Source organism: Hemitrygon akajei, chromosome 4 (genome assembly GCF_048418815.1).
Source record: "Hemitrygon akajei chromosome 4, sHemAka1.3, whole genome shotgun sequence".
Lineage (NCBI taxonomy): Eukaryota > Metazoa > Chordata > Chondrichthyes > Myliobatiformes > Dasyatidae > Hemitrygon > Hemitrygon akajei.
In genome coordinates this window covers 109,004,433-109,022,168 of record NC_133127.1, presented here as the reverse complement: position 1 = coordinate 109,022,168, position 17,736 = coordinate 109,004,433, and the positions used below count along the sequence as shown (strand labels likewise).

General features: G+C 37.4%; 1 protein-coding gene across 2 annotated transcripts in view; it reads left to right on the top strand.

Moving 5' to 3' along the window:
- nectin3b (nectin cell adhesion molecule 3b) overlaps positions 1–17,736 on the top strand; it is a 170,292-nt gene that overhangs the window by 57,176 nt on the left and 95,380 nt on the right. The gene's annotated exons all lie outside the window — the stretch shown is intronic.

The window sequence follows — 17,736 nt, the reverse complement described above, 5'->3', positions numbered from 1 at the left end:
GAAAGTATTCTGCCTGGAGGTCAGTGATTAGTGGAGTGCTGCGGGGATCTATCCTGGGACCCCTGCTATTTGTTATTTTTATAAATGACCTGGATGTAGAGGTGGAAGGATGAGTGAGTAAGTTTGCAGATGACACGAAGACTGGAGGAGTTGTGGATGGAGCTGTAGGTTGTCGAAGGTTACAAGAGGACGCAACAGGCTGCAGAGTTGGGCAGAAAAATGGCAGATGGAGTTCAGTCCGGATAAGTGTGAGGTGATGCATTTTGGAAGGACAAACCAGAAGACTGAGTACAGATTAATGGTCAGTTACTTAAAAGTGTTGATGAACAAACAGACCTTGGGGTTCAAATCCATACATCCCTCAAGGTCGCTGCACAGGTTGATAGAGTAGTTAAGAAGGCCTATGGGATGCTAGGCTTCATTAACAGGAGGATTGAGTTCAAGAGTAGAGAGGTCATGTTGCAACTCTACAAATCTCTGGTGAGACTGCACTTAGAGTATTGTGTTCAATTCTGGTCACCACATTATAGGAAGGATGTGGAAGCTATGGAGAGGGTGCAGAGGAGATTTACCAGGATGTTGCCTGGTTTGGAGAGCAAGTCATATGAAGCAAGGTTAGTAGAGCTGGGACTTTTCTCTTTGGAGCGTAGAAGAATGAGAGGGGACTTGATAGAGGTCTACAAGATTATGAGAGGCATAGATAGGGTGGATAGTCAGTACCTGTTTCCCAGGGCACCAATAGCAAACACCAGAGGGCATATGTACAAAATTAAGGGAGAGAAGTTTAGGGGAGACATCAGGGGTAATGTTTTTACACAGAGGGTTGTGTGTGCCTGGAATGACTAGCCAGGGATGGCGGTGGAGGGTAAAACTTCAGGGGTATTTAAGACCCTTTTGGACAGGCACATGGATGAAAGAAAAATAGAGGGTTATGGGGTAGTGTGGGTTTAGTACTTTTTTTTAAAGGATTATATGGGTCGGCATAACATGGAGGGCTGAAGGGCCTGTACTGTGCTGTAGTGTTCTATGGCATACAAAATGCCATTCAATTGAGTAACCAACAACCTAAATTAAATACAGAACAAAATCTAACAGTACTATTACAGTACTATGAAACTGTTAGTTCTTAATAGTTACTGATGAAGGAATTCATCAAGTGTACTCTGCTTTGTTCTTTTGATTGACTGTAAATGAACAAAATCAGTGCAGACACCAGCACAGCACATAATGGACTGCCTTCATACAATGCTTTTGATGATTGCATCGGCTAAATCTTCATTTTCATTGTAGCCTTCAAGGTGATTGTCGATATCTTAATTCTTTGTATTACGTAGGCAATCTACGTTAGGGGTACATAAAGAAGAGCTATTTTTTAAAATCAGGGTGGCAAGATTTTAAAGGCAGAGCAGTTTCTCTGAATTGTGTAACCAATCTGCAAGAGGGATTCGTTAGAAAGGGCCAATAAGAATAATTCAAGGGTTCCAGTGTTTGGAGTGGCTTTGGCACATCAGGCTTGGGTGGGGTAAATTGTCTTGCAAGTTAGTCTCTCTCTTTGTTCTTATTTGTTCATTCCTCATCTGTTAGGGCATTAGTAATTTAGTGTGAATGGGTCCAGGGAATGTGTGTTGTACTCTGTGTGGGATGTGGAAAGTCTGGGAGACCACTAGTCTCCCTGATAAACACATCTGCACTGAGTTGCAGCTCTTGAGATTAAGGAACTGGAGCTGCAACTAAGTGACCTTCGAGTCATACGGGAGAATGAGGAAGTGATAGACAGGAGCGACAAGAGGTAGTTACCACTAGGTTGCAGGGGACAAGTAACTGGGTGACCGTCAGAAGAAGCAGGGAGTACACCTGTGGCCATTCCCCTCAATAAGCATACAACTTCAGATACTATTGAGGGGGTGATCTACTGGGAGGAGCCACAGTGACTAGGTCTGTGGCTTTGAGTCTGGTGCTGTAGCTCAGAAGAGCAGAAACGTGAAGAGGACTGCAGTGTTGTAGGAGATTCCATAGTTAGAGGAACAGAGATGAGGTTCTGTGGACATGATATAGAGACCCAGATGGTATATTACATAACAACAACACACACAAAATGCTGGTAGAACACAGCAGGCCAGGCAGCATCTATAGGGAGAAGCGCTGTCGACGTTTCAGGCTGAGCCTGGTGCCGGGATCAGGAATGTCTTGGGTTGGGTTGGGTTCATGGCATTCTCAAGGGTGAGGGTGAGCAGCCATGAGTCTTGGTACATATTGGCACCAATGATGTAGGTAGACAAGGTGAGGAGGTCTGAAAAGAGATCTTAGGGAGCTAGGTAAAAAGCTGAGAAAGCAGGACTTCCAGGGTAGTTATCTATGGATTGTCTCTGCCCCATGCCATTGAGGGTAGGAATAGAGTCATTGGGATCGCTTCTGGGGAAGGTATGACCTGCACAAAAGGTCAGGTTACACCTGGACCTGAGGGGGTCCAATGTCCTTGCGGGCAGGTTGGGTAGAGTTGTTCGAGTGAGTTTGAACTAATTTGGTAGAGGGATGGGAACCGGAGTGATAGTGCTGAAGATTAGTTAGCTTGTTTACAATCAGAGGCGATGTGTAGTGAGACTCCCAGCAAGGGGAGGCTGATGATGAGGCAAAATTGCAGTCAACTGGATGAGTTGCACTGTAAAAGGCAGACAAAATCGAAAAGGTGTTATATTTGAACATGCGGTATATGGAATAAGGTCGATGAACTTGTAGCACAGTTACAGATTAGAAAGTATGATTATGTAGGGATCACCACTGAATCATGTCAGAAAGAAGATTACAGCTGGGAGCTTAATGTTCAAGGATACACATTATATTGAAAGGACAGGCAGGAAAATGGGGTGATGTGGCTCTGTTGGTTTTAAAAAAAAAAGAAATTAAGTCATTAGAATGAGGTGACATAGGGTCAGAAGGTGTTGAATCATTCTCTTGTGGGTCTGTGGAATTTCAGTACTTAATGTCTCCACATTATAAGTAACATAGGTTCATCCATTTTACAATTTCCTGCTGCTGAGTTGTCATTTGTTAAGACAAATTTTGGTGAGTAACAACCAAGTGTTTATTTTGTGTTTATTTTGTAAAAAGATCCCAATGGGAATTATATACAGACCCCCAGTGGTAGTAAGGATGTGGTCTACAAGTTACTACAGGAGATAGAAAATGCATGCCAAAAGGACAATGTTACAAGAGTCATGGGTGATTTCATTCGGCAGGTAGATTGGGAAAATCAGGTTGGTGCTGGCTTCCAGGAGGGGAAGTTCCAGAACGCCTATGAGATGGCTTTTTAGAGTAGCTTGTGGTTGAGCAAGATCAGCTATTCTGAATTGGATGTTGTGGAATAAACCAGAATTGATTAGAAACCTTAAGGTAAAAGAACCCTTCAGGGAAAGTGATCATAATATGATTGAATTCACCCTGAAATTTGAGAAGGAGAAGCTAAGGTCAGATGTTATCAGTATTACAGTGGAGTAAAGGGAATTACAAAGTCATGAGAGAAGAGTTGGACAAAATTGATTGGAAAAGAACACCGGCAGGGATGATGGCAGAGCAGCAATGGCTGGAATTTCTAGAAGCAACTCGGAAGGCACAGAATATATACATCCCAAAGAGGCAGAAGTATTCTAAAGGCAAGATGGCACGATCACGGATAACAAGAGAAGTCAAAATAAAAGCCAAAGAGAGGGTATCTAATAGAGCAAAAATTAGTGGAAATCTAGAGGATTGGGAAGCTTTTAAACACCAACAGAAGGCAACTAAAAAGTATTAAGAAGGTAAAGATGCAATAAGAAGGTAAGCTAGCCAATAATATTAAAAAGGATACCAGTAGTTTCTTCAGATACTTGAAGTGTAAAACGTGAGAGATGAATATCGGACCACTGGAAAATGATGCTGGAATGGGTAGCAATGAGAAGTAAAGAAATGATGGATGAACTGAGTAAGTATTTTGCATCAGTGTTCTCTGTGGAAGACACTAGCAGTATTGTAGTGTCAGGGGTCACGAAGGGATGCCTTTCAAGTTGTCCATCATGTCCTTCACCACTAAGAAATCGTCCAGAGTATCAAAGCTGTGTTATTTCTAACATAACACTACAGAGATTTACTGTAGTCACATATTTTCTGTTGCTGCTCCATAGTTTTTTTTTCTCCCATTTTAATTGTATACTGGATTCTCTATTAAATTTTGTGAGTTTTAGAGAAAATATTAAAGTTTTGAGGCTGGAACATAGAACAGTATAGCAAAGGAGCAGGCCCTTTGGCCCATAAGTTATGCTGACCAGCTAAAAAGTAAATTAAAAAAATTAAAACCCTAAAACCAATCCGTCCTACCTGCACAGTCTCCATATCTCTCCATCTTCCTCATTTTCATGTGCCTATCTAAACATCTGTTAAATGCCTCTAATGTATTTGCCTCTACCGCTATACCAGACAGTGCATTCCAGGCATCCACCACTCTCTGAGTAAAAAAACTTGCCCCTCACATCTCCTTCGAGCCTGCCCCATCTCGCCTTTAATGCATGCCCTCTGGTATTAAACATTTCTACCCTGGGGAAAAAGATGCCCGCATACTCTATCTAAGCCTACCATGACCTCTGTTAGATCTTCCCTTAGCCTCTGCTGCTTCTAAAAAAGCAACCCAAGTTTGTCCAGCCTCTCATGATACGCCCTCTAAACAAGGCCCATCCTGATAAGCCCACCCTGGGGCTCCACAGGGGACTGTCCTGTCTCCCTTTCTCTTCACCGTCTACACCTCGGACTTCAACTACAACACAGAGTTTTGCCATCTTCAGAAGTTTTCTGATGATTCTGCCATAGTAGGATGCATCAGCAAGGGAGATGAGGCTGAGTACAGGGCTGTGGTGGGAAACTTTGTCATATGGTGCGAGCAGAATCATCTGCAACTTAATGTGAAAAAGACTAAGGAGCTGGTGGTGGACCTGAGGAGGGCTGAGGCACCGGTGACCCCTGTTTCCATCCAAGGGGTCAGTGTGGACATGGTGGAGGATTACAAATTCCTGGGGATACGAATTGACAATAAAGTGGATTGGTCAAAGAACATTGAGGCTGTCTACAAGAAGGGGCAGAGCCGTCTCTATTTTCTGAGGAGACTGAGGTCCTTTAACATCTGCCAGACGATGCTGAGGATGTTCTACGAGTCTGTGGTGGCCAGTGCTATCATGTTTGCTGTTGTGTGCTGGGGCAGCAGGCTGAGGGTAGCAGACACCCAACAGAATCAACAAACTCATTCGTAAGGCCAGTGATGTTGTGGGGGTGGAACTGGACTCTCTGATGGTGATGTCTGAAAAGAGGATGCTGTCCAAGTTGCATGCCACCTTGGACAATGACTCCCATCCACTCCATAATGTACTGGTTAGGCACAGGAGTACATTCAGCCAGAGACTCATTCCACCGAGATGTAACACTGAGCGGCATAGGAAGTCATTCCTACCTGTGGCCATCAAACTTTACAACTCCTTCCTCGGAGTGCTAGACACCCCGTGCCAATAGGCTGGTCCTGGACTTATTTCCACTTGGCATGATTAACTTATTATTCAATAATTTATGGTTTTATATTGCTATATTTCTTCACTATTCTTGGTGCGGCTGTAATGAAACCCAATTTCCCTTCGGATCAATAAAGTATGTCTGTCTGTCTTCTGTACCCTCTCCAAAGCCACAATGTCCTTCCTATAGTGGGAATGATCAGAACTTATGCAGTACATTGTATGTGAGCTAACCAGAGTTTTATATAGTTTACCCAGCCTCAGTCATCAAACTGCTATATGTAGATGACATCTGCATGTTCAGAGGTAGATCTCCAAATTTTAGTTAACGCTTTCATGAAATACAAGAGAATGGGCCTTAACATTCATCATAATAAAGCCCTCCCAATCAAGTGTGACAGTGGAAGAGTGTGTATGGAACCGGAGGAGATAGTAGAGGTACTTAATGAATACTTTGCTTTATTATTCACTATGGAAAAGGATCTTGGTGATTGTAGGGATGGTTTGCAGTGGATTGAAAAGCTTGAGCATATAGACATTAAGAAAGGGAATAGAGATAGCCCAGGAAATTACAGACCAGTGAGTCTTACTTCAGTGGTTGGTAAGTTGATAGAGAAGATCCTGAGAGGCACGATTTATAAACATTTTGGAGAGGCATAATATGATAGGAATAGTGGGCATGGCTTTTTCAAAGGCAGGTCGTGCCTTACAAGCCTGATTGAATTTTTTGAGGATGTGACTAAACACATTGATGTAGCAGTAGATGTAGTGTACGTATATGGATTTCATCAAGACATTTGATAAGGTACCCCATGCAAGGCTTATTGAGAAAGTAAGGAGGCATGGGATAAAAGGGGACCTTGCTTTGTGGATCCAGAACTGGCTTGTCTACAGAAGGCAAAGTGTGGTTGTAGACGGGTCATATTCTGCATGGAGGTCGGTGACCAGTGGTGTTCCTCAGGGATCTGTTCTGGAACACCCTCTCATTGTGGTTTTTATAAATGACCTGAATGAGGAAGTGGAAGGAAGGGTTAGTAAATTTGCTGATGATGCAAAGGTTGGTGGTGTTTTGGATAGTGTGGAGAGCTGTCACAGGTAATGGCAGGACGCCAATAGAATGCTAAGCTGGGCTGAGAAGTGGCAGATGGAGTTCAACCCAGATAAGTGTGAGGTGTTTCGTTTTGGTACGCCAAATGTGATGGCAGAATATAGTATTAATGGTAAGACTCTTGGCAGTGTGGAAGATTAGAGGGATCTTGGGGCCCGAGTCCATGGGGCACTCAAAGCTGCTGCGCAGGTTGACTCTGTGGTTAAGAAGGCGTACAGTGCATTGGCCTTCATGAACTGTGGGATTCAGTTTAAGAGCCAAGAGGTAATGTTGCAGCTATATTGGACCCTGGTCAGACCCCACTTGGGGTACTGTCCTCAGTTCTGGTCGCATCAATTCAGGAAGGATGTGGACCTATAGAAAGGGGGTGCAGTGGAGAGTTACAAGGATGTTGCCTGGATTGGGGAGCATGACCTATGAGAATAGGTTGAGTGAACTCGGCCTTTCCTTCTTGGAGCTGGGGAGGATGAGAGGTGACCTGATAGAGGTGTATAAAATGATGAGAGTCGTTGGTCGTGTGGATAGTCAGAGGCTTTTTCCCAGAGCTGCAATGGCTAGCATGAAAGGGCACAGGTTTATGGTCTTGGAAGTAGGAGAAGTAAGGTCTTGACAGAGGAGATTGCAATGTTAAGTTTTTTACATAGAGAGTGGTGAGTGTGTGGAATGGGCTGCCGGCAATGGTAGTGGAGGTGGATACAATAGGGTCTTTTAAGAGACTCCTGGATAGGTACATGGAGCTTAGAAAAATAGAGGGCTATGGGTAACCTTAGGTAAATGAAGTAAGTGCATGTTCAACACAGCATTGTGGGCCAAAGGGCCTGAATTGTGCTCTAGGTTTTCTGTGTTTCTAATCTGCCACCACTGCATAATCTCTGCCAGTAAATGTCTAATGAGACAAAGGAAGAATTGGACAATTTCCCATATATTGGTCATGCTGAATTGAGACATCAGTGAAGTTCATTGATGTTGTGAGTGAGCCTGCACTGGTTGTCAGAGGAAATGTTTTCAAGTTCATGACTTAAAACCCACACAGACATTGTGGTCTACCTGACAGTGATTCCTGGCCTTTATACTTATGAGGCACAGAATGGCAACAGCAGACACTTCAATTAGGGTAGACTTGCACAATAGGGCACTGATGCGTGCAGTAGAAAAGTGACCTGGGAATATAGATCCATAAGTCCTTGAAAGTGGCATGACAGGTAGATAGTCATAATGAGAGCTTTTGGCACATTAGCCTTCATAAATCAGAGTAAGTATTGAGTATAGGAGTTAGGATTTGTGTTGTAGATGTTGGTGAGGCCAAATTTGGAGTATTGTATGCAATTTTGATCAGCTATCTATAGGAATAATATCTAAAGCTTGGAGTGTAGAGAAAATTTACAACAATGTTGCAGGGACTTGCGGACCTGAGTTAAAAGAAACATTGCAATAAGTTGGGATGTTATTCCCTGGAGTGTAGGAGAATTTGAAGGGAATTCTTAGGTGTTTACAAAATTGAGGGTATTGATAGGGTAACTGCAAGCAGGCTATTTCCCCATAGACTGTATAAGATGAGGTCATAGATTATAGGCAAATGATTAAATATTTAAGGGGAACCTGAGGGAGAACTGTTTTACTCAGTGGGTGATGCCAGTAGAAGTGGTAATGAAATTTCAATTGCAAAATTTTAACAGAATTTTGGATAGGTGCATGGATCAGGGATATTATCTGAGTGCAGGAAGATAGATCAGGGCAGGTAATGGTCAGCATGGACTAGATAGGCCAAGAGCTTGTTTCTCTGCTGTAGTACTCTGACTCGTTACTCTACATTCCCGAATTTAAGGATGTTATTTTTGAAGATAATAGATACTGTATCACCATCTTATCTTCCACAATTCTGTAGATACTGGAATTATTCATGTCAATTGAAAGGTAGCAAACCTAATCCATTATGAAAAGCTGAGGGGGGTGGTGCCAGAAGGAAGAGAATTACCAAGCTGTATGGAAGTAAAATGTGGAATTCATAATGAAATATGGAACAATGGATCATCTTTTATGATGTGGAATTCATAATGAAATATGGAACAATGGATACAGCATTGAGAACTGTCAATGTAGATTTATGAAAAGTAAATAACTTTCGAACTCTGTTGGAGTTCTTTAAAATTTTGATTAATAGAATATAAAAAGGTGACCCAGCAAAGATGGTCTATATAGGCTTTAATAAGGATTTTGTTAAGTTAAGTTAGTGTTACGTGTCCGGCAACAATGAATATAGAATTGAGTCAGATTTTTTTTTATAAACAAACATAAACGTTTATTAAACTCTGTTCAACAAAAATGAAAAGTAAGCAAATGACTTAACAGGAAGTTAACTGCTGTACGGCAACTCTGGAACAGTTCTTAAAGTGGTAAATGCGAACAGTCTTAAAGTGGTAAATGCGAACAGTCTTAAAGTGGTAAATGTGAACAGTCGTAAAGTGGTAAATGTGAACAGTCTTAAAGTGGTAAATGTGAACAGTCTTAAAGTGGTAAATGCGAACACAGTCTTAAAGTGGTAAATGCGAACGCAGTCTTAAAAGTGGTAAATATGAAAGTCGAAGTGATTTATACAGTCAATTAGGAGAGACTTTACTGAAGTAACGAATTCCTCGACGACATGACATTACTCCTGATCCCAGCCGAAATATGCCTTGTCCGAAGGATTCATGACGAAGGAAATAAAAACGGCTTAAGGAACTGACCTTTTTCTTGGCGAATGAACACTGCACAACCCTTTCTGCTCTTACAGGCAGGGGTTATCTCAGATGCAGGTCACTATTTCCTGAACAAAGATTCAATAAATGATTCCTGTATTAACTGCTGAACGACACCAATTTTACTTGATCCTTCGGGTTCCCGTATTCGGTAAAATCATTTTCATTTTTAGAATCTTTTTATTGATATGTAATCTTCTACAGTATAAAATGATACAAAACTTCAAATTGAGATATATACAATTAATAAAGCTGAATAATAAAAAACTGATGGTAATATATGAAAATGAAAAAAAAATTTATAAGGAAAAAAGAGAACCCCAACTACCTTAAAAAAAACCCCACTAACTATTAAAAAAAAAGGAGAAAAGGAAAAAAACCAAATTAGGTATCAACCACTGGAGCAATACATCTTACCATTTTATATATATATATATATATATATAGAAAAAGAATCATCAACTGCCAATTCATGTTTATATAGAATAAAATTGGAAGGAAACCATATAAAATAATTCAAATTAAATGATAATATTTGTCAAAAGAGCCCCATCTTTTAAAATTGAATCGAGGATCAAAAGTTCTATTTCTAATTTTTTCCAAACTGAGACATAACATTACTTGAGAAAACCATTCAATTAATGTAGGGGCAGAGGTATCTTTCCATTTTAATAAAATAGCCCTTCTTGCCAACAATGTAACAAATTAAATTACATCTTGATCTGAAGATGAAATACCCTGAATATGATGCAAAACTATTCCAAATAGAACAGTCAATGTATTAGGTTGTAAATTAATTTTCAGAGCTTTAGAAATAGTAGAAAATGAAGATTTCCAAAAAGATTTTAATTAAGAATTTGGCTAGAACATATGTGACAAAGAGGCTACTTCAGTTTTACACCTATCACAGTAATTGTCTGTGCTAGGAAATATTTTGGATAGTCTCTCCTTTGTTAAATATTAACGGTGAACAATTTTAAATTAAACAGTGATTGGCACATATCGAAGAAGAATTTACCATTTTCAGAGCTTGCGACCAGTCTTCAATAACAAAGGTCAAATTAAGTTCTCTCTCCCAATCTTGTTTGATCTTTAGTGAGAGGTTATCTTTTTGCAGTAAAAATAAATGATAAATTCTACCAATGGAATCTCTTACTAAAGGATTCAAATTCAAAATGGCATCCAACAAACCAGATTCTTGCATATATGGAAACTTAGATAAGTATTGTTGTAAGAAATGTCTAATCTGAAAATATTGCGGGAAGTGCGTATGAGAAAGAGAATATTTGCTAATTAACTCTTCAAAAGTCATCAATCGACCAGCACAAAATAAATCTGTAGAAGAACGGATCCCCTTATTTCTCCACAAGAGAAAAATGGGATCAGTTGTGGTAGGTTTAATAAAACGTTTTTGATATATAGAGCAAGACATTTAAGTTGTTTAAAATTTTAAAAATTGCGAAACTGAAACCAAATCCGTAAGGACTGTTTAATAACATGGTAGAGATTTAAATTTGGAATTTTAGAGAGCTGTAAAGGTAATGGAGCTCCTAATAATGAGTTTAAACAAAATTGTTTGACAGCTTTTAATTCCAAATCAATACAAACTGGTTTTTGGCTCTTATCGAGCTAATATAACCAAAAACATAATTGTCGGATATTAACAGCCCAATAATAGTCTTAAATTAGGAAGTACAAGTCCACCATCTTTTTTTAGATTTTTGTAAATGATACTTATTAATTTTTGGTCTTTCATTGTTCCAAATAAAGGATGAAATTATAGAGTCAATTTGATCAAAAACTTTTTAGTTAAAAAGATGGGTATATTTTGAAAAAAATATAAAAATCTAGGTAAAATCATCATTTTCACGGCATGGATATGACCTATTAAAGAAAGAGTAAGTGGATTCCATCTAGAAAATAGTTGTTTCGTGGAATCCATTAAAGGAACTACATTAGCCTTATAAAGATGATTATTTTTTAGTAATTATAATACCTAAATATTTAAAAGAATTAACAATTCTAAATGGAATATCATTATATATAAAAACAAGGGCATTTAATGGAAACAATTCACTTTTATTCATTAAGTTTACATCCTGAAAATTTTCCAAAATCTTTTGGTATTTCCAAAAGATTAGGAATTGATTCCTCAGGGTTCGAGATAAAAACCAAAAGATCATCTGCGTAAAGAGAAATCTTATGTATGGTCCCATTCATAGAAATGCCATGAATATTTTTTAGCTTCACAGAGTGTTATGGCCAAAGGCTCCTGTACGAGATTAAATAATAAAGGGTTTAATGGACATCCCTGTCTAGTACCACGTGAAAGTTGAAAACAAAGAGGACCTGAAATTATTAATAATAATCGTAGCAATAGGATTCTTATAATTTGAATCCACCTATTGAAATTATTACCAAAACCACATTTTTCTAATACTTTAATCAAATATGACCACTCAACTCTATCAAATGCCTTTTCTGCGTCAAGAGAAATAACACATTGGGGTTCCTTAGATGATGATGAATATATAATGTTCGTTAATCTCCAAACATTGGGGTAAGAGTAACGACCTTTAATAAAGCCTGTTTGATCCATAGAGATGATTTTAGCTAAAATATTTTCTGAACGTTTAGCCATTATCTTAGAGAGAATTTTTGCATCCATATTTAATAATGAAATAGGTCTATATGATGAACATTCAGTAGGATCTTTATCTTTCTTAAGGATTAAGGAAATAGAAGCTTCATAAAAAGAAGGTAAACTACCCTTCTCAAAGGATTCATGAAATATTTCCAAAAGATATGAAGAAAGTAATTTTTCAAATTTTTTGTAAAATTCTACTGAATAGCCAAGTCCAGGAGCTTTACCTGATTACATTGACAACATAGCCTTCTGAATTTCATGCTTAGTAATTGGAGCATCAAGCATCTGTTGATCTTCAACAGTAATTTGAGGAAATTTAATCTTATGTAAAAAAGCCTTCATTTTGGAGCAATCTGTAGGAAATTGAGATCTATAAAGATCAGAATAAAAGTCCTGAAAAATATTATTGATGTCTTCATGGTTACTTGTTATATCTCCATTTTCTTTATGAATCTTTAAAATTTGTCTTTTACTTCTAGTTGCCCTTAATTGGGAAGCTAAGAGCTTATTATTTTTATCCCCAAAAATATAAAACTGACTTTTCAATTTAAGCAAATTTCCTTCAATAGGATAAGTTAATACTAAATTATGATTGTAATTCCACTCTTTTAAATAAAACAACATTTGGAGAGGTTGCATTGATGTTATCTTTAATTTGTTTAGAGATTTTATCTAATTCCATTCTTGTCTGTTTCTTCAACTTAGCTATATACGAAATAATCTGACCATGTAAATAGGCTTTTAATGTATCCCAAATCATTAACTTTGAGACGTTTCCTGTATTACTAAAAAGAAAAAAACTTTTATCTGAGTTTCAATAAACTCAACAAATTCTGAGCTTTGTAACAAATGTTCTGGAAAACGCCAAAGTGGTCTGGTAGAAGCAACATCTTCCAGTTCAAATATTAGGTTTAAAGGAGCATGATCAGAGATAAAAATTGCATCATATTCACATTTCTTAACATTAAATAGAACTCGAGGGTCGATTATAAAATAGTCAATTCCTGAATATTTATGAACATGTGAGAAAAAAGAATATCCTCTATCACTAGGGTGCATATGCCTCCAGACCTCAATTAAGCCATAATCAATTAAAACGGAATTAATAAGTGATGCAGAACGATTAGGGAATTGATATTTGGATGATGACTTATCCATTAAAGGATTTAAACAAGTATTAAAATCACCATCCATTAATAACATATATTCATTTAGATCAGGTAATAGAGCAAAGAAAGTTTTAAAAAGTGAGTGATCATCAACATTTGGTCCATAAATATTAACCAAAGCTATTTTCCTGTTATGTATTGTTCTTTTAACAATCAAAAATCTACCATTAATATCGGCTATAATATCCTCCTGGTTAAAAGGAATATTGGAATCAATAAAAATAGAAACCCCTCTAATTTTACTTTGAGAGTTTGCATGAAACTGAGGATCCTTCCAAAATTTTAAAAATCGATTTTTATCACATAACCTGATATGTGTCTCTTGTGCAAAGATTGTATCAGGTTGGAATCAGTTAATAGTTTTAAATGTTTTCTTGCCCTTATAGGATGGTTCCAACCACGGACATTCTAACTTAAAACATTTAACTGTTTAAATATCATCATGAGACTTTGTATCTAAAAAGAATAGTTGGACGTATGTCAGGATAAGATAGTCGAGAATGGCAGAAATAAACAACAACAATAATAATAATTAGTGTATGCTCCGGGATTCCATAATGGGGATAAAAAATAAGAAAAGAAAAAAAACCCACCCAGACTACAAAGCCTGGAAATAAGTCGATATCAATCGACGCAAGCCCCAAAGAATGCATAAAAAACAATTATAAACTCCACCTGCCTAAATATAAAGTAAAAATGAAAAAAGTAATCTGTCTCCCTCTTCAGGATATAAAACTCATTACAGCTGACATATAACTCAATATAATTGATTTAGATGGAACTGTTTTTTTTAAAAAAAGAAAAATGACCTTCAATTTTGAGAATAACTTCCATAATGTTAGATAAGGAAAGAGAAACACATCCAAAAAAATTCTTGAAATATTTACACAGAAGAAAAACAATCGCCATCTTTAAATTATCCAACCTATCTTTAAAAAGTGAAGAAATCCAGATAATTACTTAAGAGATCTTTACAAAAGCATACGGACCAAAAAAGCAATTAATTCATTTAAATGCTACAAACAGAAAAAAATTCTAGATGGTTCAATTTATCTACAGTCTTTCAACAGTTTTTCTGCTATGTCTTCTAAGGTTAAAACCATCCAAACCAGTCTATTTCAGAGATAAAAGTACATTTTAAGGTAAAGACTTTTTATAACCATCAAATCTTTCGATTTCATCACTCCTTACGTCGCGAGACAATCGAACAGTTGTAAGTCATTCAAACTTCAGGCTTCAGACTTGTCAGGCAGAGAATTAATAAAATGCAATGCTTCGGGTGGGTCATCAAAAATACGATCCCCAGAATTTTTGACAAAAAGCCTTAATTTAGCTGGGTATTGAAGCGATGGATAAAGCTTTTTTTAATAAGCTGTACGCATAGCTGGAGCAAATCCAGAATGTTTCTTAACATTTTCACGAGGAAAATCTTCAAAGAAGCGAATCTCCGAACTTTGAAATTGAAACAACCTTTGTTTTCTTGCAAGCTTAATAATGCGGTCTTTGTCTCTAAAACGAAGAAAACGCACAACAATGTGCCTGTTTTTACCTTGGTCCAAAAGTTTTAAAGCACCATTTCTGTGAGCCATTTCAATCTCCAGCAGTTGTGGCCAAGCCTCCGGAAGTAAAGACTGAAACATTTTAGCAAAATAATCCAGTGTATCGGCAGGTTCTGATTTCTCTTTTAATCCAACAATTCAGATATTATTCTGACGGGACCGAGCTTCCAGATCGACGATTTGTTGTTGAGCCTTTTCCAGACGAGAAGAAAGGTCAGGTGCATTTTGACTAACTTTAAGATTGAGGCTCAGATAATCAATTTTTTCCTCAAAAGGGAGAAATTTATCTTTTAGTTGAGTTACTTCAGTAACGATATAGCTGATTTGAGACTATACCCAAGGTGGTTCCTCCGAGGACTCGTCAGTTTTTGTAGGCTTTCCATTGCCAGGGTCCGGATTCTTTTTGATGCTTCTTAGGGTAGACATAATTATAACTGTTGCTGTACAGATCCGACTGAATAAATTTAAAATTCAAAGTTTAAGTTGGAAAAGGGAGAGACTAAAGGTGGACAGAAAGAAACTATGTGTTGCATGTCCACAGGCGGGAGGCGGAGTCCGGTAAAGTCTTCACTCTCCAATACTTAGACTTTAAAATTAAATCAAAGATACATCAAACAAAACTGGCAGCGATTGGCGAAACTGCCGGCACAACAATTCTGTACCTAACAGTAGAAAGTAAAACTCCACTTTAAAACAAAACTGCGTCATGAGACAAATACGCAGCATAATGGAGTAACTGACAAATTAAATGACAACTCAACTCAAAAACTCCCAACGTCACAGCAGGCTTTCCCGTTTTATACCTGTTGGAACATGCCATCACGTGACCTCACACTGGCGGGAAAATTACATCACCCCACCATCACAAGACCATTACATCATGCTCACCAGATACACAATTACATCATGGTATAAGACAGTCGCAAGATAACCACGGGGTATGCAACATTATTAAGGTTGGAGATTATGAATTCAAGAATATTTTGATAGGGATTGGGAATTAGATAATGGTAAAAAGGAAAGAGTAGAAAGAAACACTTAAAAATTGTTAGCCTGTGATTAGTGGAGTGCAAAAGGGATCTATGTTTGGGTCCTTGTTCATTGCAATCTATGTATGGGACCAAATGTCATTTACCAAATTTTATGATGCTAAACCTGGTGGTATTGTGAATACAGAGGAGAATGGCAACTTGCTTCTCGGGTTCTGGACAAAGTTGAGTGAGTGAATGGGAACATGGTAATGGAATATAATTTGGGGAAATACGTGGCTATCTACTTTGAATGTTGTGATTGAATAAACTGAGCCATAAGATGTAACTGGTAGATGTAAAAAGTTTTATTCAAAACAGCAGATCTTTTGCAGAGAATTGAGTTCTCTCCTCAATGTGTTATACTTTTTAAACACTAAGACAAAATTATTAACCTTTCAGTGGCTATAATCATCAACTTTGCCTGTCTATATTCGAAATATTAACTTTGCAGAATTACATATTTACAACTGTAAACTGGAATGATGTTTCCTGTAGATTTTACTGCCTTTTGTCAAAACTTTTTTTTCCCAAAATCTTAGAGCGCCACCTTATGTTTTATGCTTTATTGCAGGTTATGTTCCTTTTGTTACTCTTATTACTTCCACAGTATGAGATAGTTGAAAGCAAATCCATGTTTTCTGTGACTTGAAATCATGTACGGCTGGAGTTAATTTGCATATGTACATATTCTTCAATATTTTTATTAATTACATGCATAGACAAATACAAAATACATTATGATATTATGGAAACAGAAACAAGGTTGAAATGCCCCATATCTATATATAGTAAGTTAACCATAATATTGAAAAGGTATATTTTATTCTAATCTAAAGCAAAATCAAAACCCCATAACAAAAAAAAACAGAAGAGGAGAAAAAACAGCTGTTTGGTTAAAAGAGAAAAAAAATCTTGGATGTATAGTCTTAAATTCAAACATATAGTAGCCATCCTCATTGCGGAACAGTCTAAGATTGTGAAAGTAGTTCCTAAAAGGTCCCCATAATGTGAAAAATCTTGTCTTAGTATAGAAATAGAACACCTAATCTTCTCTAGATTTAAACATGGCATAACATCAATCAACCAATGGGCATGAGTAAGCGGAGCGGCATTTTTCCATTTAAGCAACAAAACTCTTCTGTCTGAAAGAGAAATAAAAGCCAAAATATGCAAATGGTTCGGCTTAAGAGTAAAATCATTTCCTCCAACAATGCCAAACAAGACAGTCAGAGGGTTGGGTTTAAAGTTTACTTTAAAAAGCTCCGAGAAAGTTTGAAATACTTCTTTCCAAAATTTATCAAGCTGCGGGCAGGACCAATACATATGAATTAGAGAGCCCTCTTCGACATTGCACCTATTACAGTATGGAGAAAAATCTGAGTAAAAACGAGAGAGCTTATCTTTAGTCATAGGCTTTATGAACCACTTTAAATTGTAAAAGAAAGTGATGCAAACATAACAAAGAGATATGAACAAATTTAAAAATTTCATTCCAAGTATCATTATCAATTGAAATCTGTAGGTCTTGTTCCCAGAGATTTTTAATTTTGTCTAATGGGATGTTTCTCATTGCCAACAACATACTATAAATATTAGAAATAGGTCCATTATGAAAAGGTTTCAGAGTAAAAATTGCATCAATTAAATTCTTATCTGGACATTTAGGAAATGTATGAAGTTGAGAATGCAAGAAGTCTCTAATTTGTAAATATCTAAAAATGTGAGCTTTATGAAGATTGTATTAATAGATATTTGATCAAATGAGGAAACACTGTCTCCAATCAACAGATCCTGTAAACATTTACATGTACCTAGTCTATTCCACTCATTAAAACTACATCAGTCAAAGAAGGTTTAAAAAAAAATTAGAAAAAATGGGACTAGAGAGTGAAAACCCAAATATACTCAGTTCTTGCCTCAGGAAAGTGGACCTGCTAGAATTTCTTTCTTTTGCACCAT